The sequence below is a fragment of the Sminthopsis crassicaudata genome, chromosome 6 (genome assembly GCF_048593235.1).
Source record: "Sminthopsis crassicaudata isolate SCR6 chromosome 6, ASM4859323v1, whole genome shotgun sequence".
Taxonomy (NCBI): Eukaryota; Metazoa; Chordata; class Mammalia; order Dasyuromorphia; family Dasyuridae; genus Sminthopsis; species Sminthopsis crassicaudata.
Window position 1 is genome coordinate 125,700,410 of NC_133622.1, and position 10,604 is coordinate 125,711,013.

General features: G+C 35.7%; 1 pseudogene; it reads left to right on the forward strand.

The window, feature by feature from the left end:
• The first annotated feature begins 372 nt into the window (after positions 1 to 372).
• Positions 373 to 950, forward strand: LOC141547294 (ER membrane protein complex subunit 8 pseudogene; annotated as a pseudogene).
• Positions 951 to 10,604: the final 9,654 nt, after the last annotated feature.

Here is a 10,604-nt window from a genome sequence, read left to right on the forward strand (position 1 = left end):
AGTTCAGCCTATACCTAGGAGCAACTGATATTTTTCCAATTGCTTAGATCTTACTTTATTTGTATGAAATATATTTTATAATGGTGTTCATATATAAAGTTCCTGAGTTTGCCTTGGCAGGTAGGTTCCCAATATACAATTTTAAAGCCCCACTTTGCGATGACACCCCCCCTGAGAGGAGCCAGGCAGTTGTCCAAAGAAGGCTGTTGGTGTCTGGGCTTCCCCATACCAGAACCAGTGCTGGACTACCTGCAGTCAGGCTGACCTAGGCAGAAGAGAGAAGGCAGAGGGAGTCTTGTGGCTAGGGTGAGGAACCCTGAAGGTCCTAGAAGGTTAGGGTCATTGTCACTGGTCTAAGGCCAGAACCTCAACATGCCCAGCATGAAGCTGACCACTCAGGCCTACAGCAAATTGATGCTGCATGGGGCCAAGTATACCCCCTAAAATGTCAACAGTTTCCTGGTAGTCCAGAAGCAGAAACCTGTAAGGAGCAGCTTGTGCACTGCTGCCTCAACCCATAGAGATCCTCTTCATGGATTCTATTCCCCCTCATCCACCCTGGTGTTGGCCCCCCCATGCTCAAGGTGGCCCCCACTTTAATTGATTCTTGGTGCACAGACAATAGCTATGTGATTGATGGTTATTATCAGGCTAATAAACTTGTAAAGGATGTCAGTTCAAACCACATTACTGAGAAGGTAGACTGAATTGCAGAGGGCTTCAATGACACGGCACTCATCATGGTAGGCAACATAAAGTTTACAATGAAGTGCATAGAACCCACTATTCATGTGAAAAAGCATCATGAAAATAAATAGCAGTGTAAAGATCTACACTATGATTTTTGTGAAGACTGGCTGGAAGCCTAGAGGATCTCAGCAGCTCTAAGTACATCTAGAGAACTGTTAAGCACCCTGCTAAAAAACCATTGTCTCTATCAATTCCACTGATTTAACACCTTATAAGAATTCTAACACTGGTTAAGTATATTTGTATCTTTTATGAATTCTTTTTTTTTTTTTTTAAGAGTCTTTTTATGGACTCCTTTTTCACTCAATTTCCGAAATGGTTGATACAGTATTGTAATTAATTGTTCTTTAAAGGTCTAGTAGAATTCATTTGTAAATCCATTGATCCTGGTGTTTATGGTATTTATTGATGATTTGTTCAATTTCTTTGAATATTGAATATTATTGAAAATTATTTGAAAATAAGGTTACTTAACTAATCTGTTTCTTGTTGCATTAACTGGGCAATTTATATATTAGTAAATATTTATTCATTTCACTTAGATTGTCAGGTTTGTTTTAATTTCTTTTTCATTGGTGACTCCAGACTCTAACCCTTTTCATTTTTGATATTGGTAATTTGGTTTCCTTCTTTCTTATAAGTTTAGTATTGATATTACTTCATTGTCTATAATACCTTTTAACAAGATGTAGCTTCCTTCTGTATCTTTTAAAATTGGATCTATTTTTGCTTTTGCTTTGTCTAAGATTAGAATTCCTACTCCTGTTTATTTTGCTTCAACTGAAGCATAATATATTCTGCTCCAGCCTTTTACCCTTACTCTGTGTGTATCTTTCTGCTTCAAAAGTGTTTCTTGTAAACAACATATTATAGAATTCTAGTTTTTAATCCAATCTGCTATCTGCTTCTGTTTTATGGGAGAGTTCATCCCATTCACATTCACATTTACAGTTCTGATTACCAGCTCTGTATTTCCCTCCATCCTATTTTCTCCCCTGAATATACTTTTTGTCTCTATTTCTACCCTTTCCCTCCTCACCAGGATTTTGTTTCTGATCAACACCTCCCTGAACTTTCCCTCTCTTTTTTCACCCTTCCTCCCTTCTTTTATTACTTTCTCCTACTATTTCTGTCCTTTCTTCTATCTAGCCCTTCCCTTTTCTTTTCCCTTTCTCCTCCTACTTCCCAATAGAGTAAGATAAATTTCTATAACCAGTGGAATATGTGTGTTACTCCTTTTTTGAGCCAAAACTGATGATATTAAGCTTTAGTCAATGCTCATCCTCTTCTCTTCTTTTCCTGTACAGCAATAGTTCTATTGTGCCTCTTCATGTGATCCAAATTATCCCATTTTAATTCCCCTTTCCTCTTGTACCAGTATAATCCTTTTCCCACCCCTTGATGTCTTTTAAAAAAATATCATTACATCAAAATCAACTTATTCTCACACCTTCTGTCTTTGTATATCCCTTCTAACTGCCCTAATAAAAGATACAATTGTCAAGAGTTACAAGTATCATCTTCCTATATAGGGATGTAAACAGTTTAACTTTCAAGTAATATTTTCCCCCCATTTACCTTGCTATGCTTCTCTTGAATTTTTTTAAAATTTTTTTAAAATTTTAATTAATTTTATAATTATACATTTTTTGACAGTATATATGCATGAGTAATTTTTTTTTTACAACATTATCCCTTGTATTCATTTTTCCAGATATTCCCCTCCCTCCCTCCACTCCCTCCCCTAGATGACAGGCAGTCCCATACATGTTAAATATGTTATAGTATATCCTAGATACAATATATGTGAGCAGAACCAAATTTTTTATTGCACAGGAAGAATTGGATTCAGAAGATAAAAATAACCTGGAAAGAAAAACAAAAATGCAAACAGTTTACACTCATTTCCCACTGTTCCTGTAGCTGATTCTATCCATAATTGATCAATTGAAACTGAATTAGATCTTCTCTTTGTTGAAGATATCCACTTCCATCAGAATACATCTTCATACAGTATTGTTGTTGAAGTGTATTATGATCTCCTGGTTCTGCTCATTTCACTTAGCATCAGTTCATGTAAGTCTCTCCAAGCCTCTCTGTACTCATCCTGCTGGTCATTTTTTAACAGAACAATAATATTCCATAACATTCATATGCCATAATTTACCCAGCCATTCTCCAATTGATGGACATCCATTCAACTTCCAGTTTCTAGCCACTACAAAAATGGCTTCCACAAACATTTTGGCACATACAGGTCCCTTTCCCCTCCTCAGTATTTCTTTGGGATATAAGCCCAATAGCAGCACTGCAGGATCAAAGGGCATGCACAGTTTGATAACTTTTGGGGCATAGTTCCAGATTACTCTCCAGAATGGTTGGATTCTTTCACAACTCCACCAACAATGTATCAGTGTCCCAGTTTTCCCACATCCCCTCCCACATTCATCATTATTTGTTTCTGTCATCTTAGCCAATCTGACAGGTGTGTAGTGGTATCTCAGAGTTGTCTTAATTTGCATTTCTCTGATCAGTAGTGATTTGGAACACTCTTTCATATGCGTGGATATAGTTTCAATTTCATCATCTGTGAATTGTCTGTTCATATCCTTTGACCATTTATCAATTGGAGAATGGTTTGATTTCTTATAAATTAGGATCAGTTCTCTATATATTTTGGAAATGAGACCTTTATCAGAACCTTTAACTATAAAAATACTTTCCCAATTTGTTATTTCCCTTCTAATCCTGTTTGAATTAGTATTGTTTGTATAGAAACTTTTTAGTTTGATGTAATCAAAATCTTCTATTTAGTGATCAATAATGATCTCTAGTTCTTCTCTAGTCATAAATTCCTTCCTCCTCCACAGGTCTGAGAGGTAGACTATCCTCTGTTCCTCTAATCTATTTATGATCTCATGTACTTGTAGAACAGAATTTCTGCTTAGTTTTGATTTTTTCAGTAAAAATTATTGAGAATCCCCTCCTTCTTTGAAGATTCGTCTTCTCCCCTGAAAGATGATGCTCAGTTTTGCTGGGTAATTGATTCTTGATTATCATCTAAGGTCCTTTATTCCAGGACCTCTGATTCTTTATTTTAGAAGCTGCCAAATCCTGGGTAATCCTGACAATGACTTCTTAATACTTGAATTGTTTTTTTTTCCTAGCAGTGTGCAATATTTTTTATTCTTGATCTTAAACTTCTGGAGTTTTGCAACAATATTTCTTTAAGTTTTCCTTGTGGGATCTCTTCCAGGAGGTGATTTTTCAATGACTATTTTGCACTCTGGTTCTAGTATATCAGGGCACTTTACTTTGGATGATTTCTTGAAGAATGCTATCCAGACTCTTTTTATGGTTGTGGCTTTCAGGTAATCCAAAATTTTCTTAAGTAGAGGCCTCTCTTGGATCTATTTTCCAGATCAATTGTTTTTAAGACAACTCTGAGATACCACTACACACCTCTCAAATTGGCTAAGATGACAGGAAAAGATAATGATGAATGTCGGAGAAGATGTGGGAAAATTGGGACACTGATACATTGTTGATGGAACTGTGAATGGATCCAACCATTCTGAAGAGCAATTTGGAAATATGCTCAAAAAGTTATTAAACTATGCAGTGTTTCCATCAGGCCTATATCCCAAAGAGATCTTACGGGAGGGAAAGGTACCTACATGTGCAAAAATGTTTGTGGCAGCCCTTTTCATAGTAGCAAGAAACTGGAAACTGAGTGGATGATCATGAGTTGGAGAATGGCTGAATAAGTTATGATATATGAATGTTAATGGAATATTATTGTTCTATAAGAAATGATCAGGAGGATGATTTTAGAGAGGCCTGGAGAGACTTATATGAACTGAAGCTAAGTGAAATGAGAGGAACCAGGAGATCATTGGACATGGCAACATCAATATTATACGATCAACATTTCTGATGAATGTGGCGTTTTCCAGTAATAAGATGACTGATGCCAGTTGATAAGAGATGAATAAAGCCATCTACACCCAGAGAATTGTGAGAACTGAGTGTGGATCACAACAAAACATTCTCACTCTTTTTGTTGTTCACTTGCATTTTGTTTTCTTGCTCATTTTCTTTCCTTTATGAACAGATTTTTTTCATGTTTATAAATGTTTACACATATTGAATTTAACATATATTTTAACATTGTCATCTAGGGGAGGAGAGGAAAATCTGAAACATAAGGCTATGCAAGGATCAATGTTGAAAAATTATCTGTGCATGTTTTGGAAATAAAAACCTTTAAAAAAATTTTTTTAAAAGAAATGTGGATGTTATACTATTTGGTTCATATAAGTTTAATACTCAGAGTGCTTTCCTTGTCTTTTTAAATTAGATTTACATTTACTTTTGCTTTGTCTGAAATCATGACTTTTTTTTTTTTACTTTAGCTGAAACATAAATTATTCTGTTCCAATTTTTTATCTTACTTTATGTTTCTATGCTTCCCATGTGTTTTTTGTAAACAAACAACATATTTCACATTTTAAATTCATTCTGCTATCCACTTCCATTTTATGAAAGAATTCATCTCATTCACATTCAAAAGTGTGCTTTCCTCCATCCTATTTTTCATTGTTTATACTACTCTGTCTCTGTCTCTGTCCCTTTCTCTGTCTCTCTGTCCCTCTCTGTTTCTGTCTGTCTGTCTCATCTTTCACCCTGTCCCTCCTCACTAGTGTTTTGCTTTTGACCACTGCCTCCTTCACTTTGGCTTCCATCCTATGATCTTTTCCCTTCCCCTTTTATTTCCCTGTAGGTTAAGATAAGTATATATTCCCGAGTGTGTTATTTCTTCTTTGAGCCAAGTTGAATTAGAGTAATGTTCAAGCAATGCATATCCTCTTCCCTTCTTTCCATCTATTATAATAGTTTCCTTCTTCATATGATATAATGGGGTACATTCTGCCTCCCCCTTCCTTTTCTCCCAATGTAATCCTTTTATGACCCCTTAATTTTTTATATCATCACATCAAGGACAACATATCCACACCCTCTCTTTCTAAATACCCTAACAGATATACAGTTGTTAAGTATTGCAAGTATCATTTTCCCATATAGGAATTTAACAGTTTAACAAAGTGGCTTTTTTGTGGGTTTTTTTTTTTTCCTTATTTACCTTTTTATGCTTCTTTTGAGTGTTGTATTTGAAGATGAAGTTTTCTGCTGAGTTCTGGTTTATTCTTCAGGAAGATTTGAAAGCCCCCTCATTTACTGAATATTCATTTTTACCCATGAAAAGTAGTGTTCAATTTTACTGGATAGTTGATTCTTCATTGGATTCCAAGTTCCTTTGCCCTCCAGAATATCATATTCCAAGCTCTCCTTTTATGCAGTCCTTTTATGTAATGAGCTGTTGTCTCCAGAGACTGCCGATCTCTCTCCAGTCTAGAGGAGAGACTTCTTCCTCTAGAGAGCCGCCTCAACTCTGGCCTAGAGCAGAGACTCTTCTTTCCTCCAGAGAGGCACCTCAAGTCTGGTCCAGACAAGACTCTCTCTATCTCTCGAGTGCCGCACTTTTTTATCCTCCCAGAGAATGGGCGTGGGATAACGCAAGGGCTTCTAGGGAAAATTACTTCAACCAATGAACTTGCTCCTCCTAAGCATGCAAGCTCCTCCCCAGGAGGTCACAGAAATAAAACTTCCAGTAGGCTGGAACCAGAGAATTGTTAAGCACCGACTTAGCACTTAGTAAGAACCTAATATCTCATTATCTCATTAGCACTTAGTAAGAACCTAACACTTTTATGTAGCTATAAAGAGCTGAAACTCTTGAGTTGATGCACTGGTATCAGACAACCGAGTACTTAAGACTAATTACCTATTGGACAATACTCTATTAACTTATGCTTGGAAAATGATCCTTCCCACTATTCTGTGCTGGCTCAATCTTTTTGTGTATACAGATAATTGTAGGAGGGATCAGGGGGTGGAGTAGGACAAGCCAGGGTCACTTTGGCCATAGATGAGGAGAAAAGAGGTCATGGAGATTCTGCGTCCATTTCCTTCACTTCTACCCCTCAAGACCAAGAATAAAGATCAAGGACTTTTGCTTATTCTGACTCTGGCTGATTCCAAGGCATCCGGTATGCTAACTTAGTCTTCACATGTAGCAACTGCTAAAAATCCCAACTGTGGTTCCTTGATATTTGAATTGTTTCCTTGCTATTAGCAGTATTTTCTCCTTGATCTGGGAATTATGGAATTTGGCTTGAAGTTTTCCTTGGAATTTTCTTCTAAAGATCTGCTTCTAGGACATTAGGGTAATTTTTCTGATACTTTCTTGAAAGATGTGGTCCAGGCAAGTGGCTTTCAGATAGTCCAATAATTCTCAAATTATCTTTTCTAATCAGTTGTTTTATCACTGAGGTATTTTACATTTTCTCATATTTTTTCACTCTTTAAATTTTGTTTGATTGATTATTGATGTCCTCATGTATACACTAGTTTGGCACCTCTCTAATAACCTGTATCCCAGGAGGGTATGACCCTTATTCCCAGAGACAAGCATTATAAAACTTTTGTTATTCCTCTAAAATGGGGAAAGAATAAAGAAAATAATTGTTCTGGGCATCAGGAGACATTTGGGTTTTAATTTTGGCTCTTCCTTTAACTAGATTTGTGACCATTAACACTTGTCATTTAATACCTCAGAATCTTAGTTTCCTCAATTGTAAAACAGGGACGATTTAAAAAATATTTTCTTTGTGTTATGTCCTGTTTCATAGAGCCTCCAAATTGGAGTGACAAAACATACTGTGCTTTCTAGAACCTCTATGTGGAGTGGTAAAAACATACCATCTTAGTGGAGGAATGATAAGACAAGACTCCCAAGGATGGTTAAAATATGAAGTCCATTTATTCCAAGGTCTTCTCCCTTTATATACCCTAATACCCTTATGCAATCAAAACAACACTGGGCATGCACTGAGTATATACTGTCCATGGGGAACCATATGAACAACTTGCTATTGTATGTAGATTGCCACCTGCTATCACTCTGCTTCCATTATAACATAGGTTCTCAGGAAAGCTGGGAGCCCTTAGGAGACATGGGAAGCTGAACCAGACATTGTTAACAGCTTCTTTCTGGGCTGAAGGGTCTTATACCTCACCCAGAGTTCTCCCACTGTTTGTGGCCCTCTACATCCTTGAAAAATTACTGTTAAGATCCATTGATATATTTCTTATCATGGAAACAAATTTTGATCTGGGAGGACCTGAGAGGAAATTGAAAGTACTTCACAAAACTTGAAATAAGAGTCTTTCTGGGTTTCTCCTAGCTGCTATGTCACATTCCATTTATTCTATATGTATTTTGGATGTACTGATGTATAGACATGTTGTCTTCCCCATTAGAATATAAATTCAAGAACAGGAACTGTTTTTGCTTTCCTTTCTATCTCCAGTGTTAAGTACAGTAACCCTCAAACAAATTCTAATTTAATATTTATTGATTGAAGTGTTTTAGAAATGTCAATTCTTACTTTTAGATGAAAAAGAAAATGTTAGGTCTATCACACTTGGATGATTGAACTCATTTCCTGAGTTCCTCTTTCCTATACCTAATCCACAAATACCATCAAAACTGAGGTCATCTCCCCATTATCTAAAAGTATTTTATAATGACTTTTCTTAATCAATGAAGCCCTAAAACTTATATATCAAACTGTTGTGATAAGTAAAGATTTAATATGCAGAAATGCTGGTTTCCAAGAGCAATGTGTGAGGGCTTCATGCCTTTGTTCATGTATTTTCTTGAAGGTCAGCCTCTATGACTACTCATTCTGAGAACATTGATATAGAATGAAGGAAAATGATTTCCCATACTGCAGAAACAATGTGCACTCACACAGAATTTTACCTTTATTAACACACTGATCAAATGACAATTTACAGAGGATCTCTTGGCAGGGAGACCACCATTCCTCATTAATGTTTATTGTCATCTTGGTCCACTCTATGGTCCATTTGAATGCTAGCAATATTTCCTAGAAAAGTGGAGATTTTTTCTGGGGAGAAACATGTTATGTCACCCACAGGTCTAATAGGATTAGCATTTAGTTGAGGTAAAAAAGTAAATAAAAAGTGAAATGATTATATTGGCATTGATGCTCCTCTTAGGACCCTTCTTTTTTCCATAACTCAAATCTCTGGACTTTATTCTCTGATTTTTTTTTTTAGTTCAAAGATTTCTTTATTTCATTTTGGGGGGGGGGGTCCCAGAATAGTGGTTTAATTAGTGTAAGGAATCCCTAGTGAGAAAATTCCTTCTACCAATGAACATCATTTACTATTTTGCAATTTAATCTTAGAAGATTAAGTGACTTATCTATATTTATACCACAGAAGATCAGAAATGATTCTGTAACCTCAAGCTTGAAAGAATTTCCAAGGGGGCCACTGAGCCTACACATACATGTTAGCCCAAGACTCTGCATGTTTGATTCCATTGTGAGAGTAGGGATTATGTCATTCTTTATGTGAAGTGAGCAGAATGTTGTACATAGTAACAGCGATATTGTGTGATGATCAACTATGATAGATCTTCTCAGCAATACAATGATCCAAAACAATAGACTTGCAATAGAAAATGTCACGTGCATCCAGAGAATTAAGGAGACTGAATATAGATTGAAGCACGCTGTTTTTGCCTTTTTGTTTTGTTTTTGTTTTTCCCCTTTCTTCTGATTTTTATTTTCCAACATGACTAATATGGAAATATGTTAAAATTATTATATATGTATAATCTCTATCAGATTACTTATAATGTTTGGATGAGATGGGAATGAGGGAGAAAAAATTTTGGAACTCAGAATCTTATGAAAAAGAATGTTGGAAATTATCTTTACATGTAACTGGAAAATATAAAATACTATTGAAAAGAAAAATTAGGGGGCAGCTAGGTGGTGCAGTGGATAGAGCACTAGCCTTGAATTCAGGAGGACCTGAGTTCAAATCTGGTCTCAGACACTTAACACTTCCTAGCTGTGTGACCCTGGGCAAGTAAGTCACTTAACTCCAGCTTCAGGAAAAAACAAAAAAGAAAGAAAAGAAAAATTAGCTTGTTCAAAGTAACAGATATAGAATCTGAGTTTAGAAGTTCTCCTTCCTTGTTCAGGGACCATGGCTGGCTCTGCCATGAAGATTTTTAATCATGGGTAACTCTGGATCAACACAGTTGTAAACAAGAACACTTGGAATAACAAAAATCTTAGAAATGAGGAAAATCTTGAAATGATAATAAAATATTTACATACTTAACTTTTCTATCAACAGCTTATTTTATAGATAGAGACTGAGACAAATAGGATTAAGTACATAGATCACATTGCTAGTAAGGCCACATTTGAACTTCCTAATTCCAGGCTCAGCACTCTATTCACTGCATCACTTAGCTCTACTAAAGTGATAACTAAATATTGAATCTTGTACCAACAAAAACAGGCTTGCCTTGAAAAATGGCTCCTATAATCCTCTGATAAATACATGATACATGATACATTTATATAACACATATATATGTATAATATACAAATACATACACATGTGTATACATACATTTATAAACCTCATAATGAGGTAGAGTTTCTGAGTTCAGTGCACTTCTTCAGCTATATAAAACCTATTATCAATATTGAAGAAACTGATGTGCAAGAATTATAAAATGGCTTCTCATCTACTGCAGAGATTTAGAGAAGTTATTTTTGTAAGAACATCAAAACTGAAATGAATCTACCTACTCAATTTAGCAAAGATCCTACATTTGGTGAACCATCAAACATCAAATGGAAATTTGTTCTTTAAAAAAAAAAAGTATGTGCTTCTTA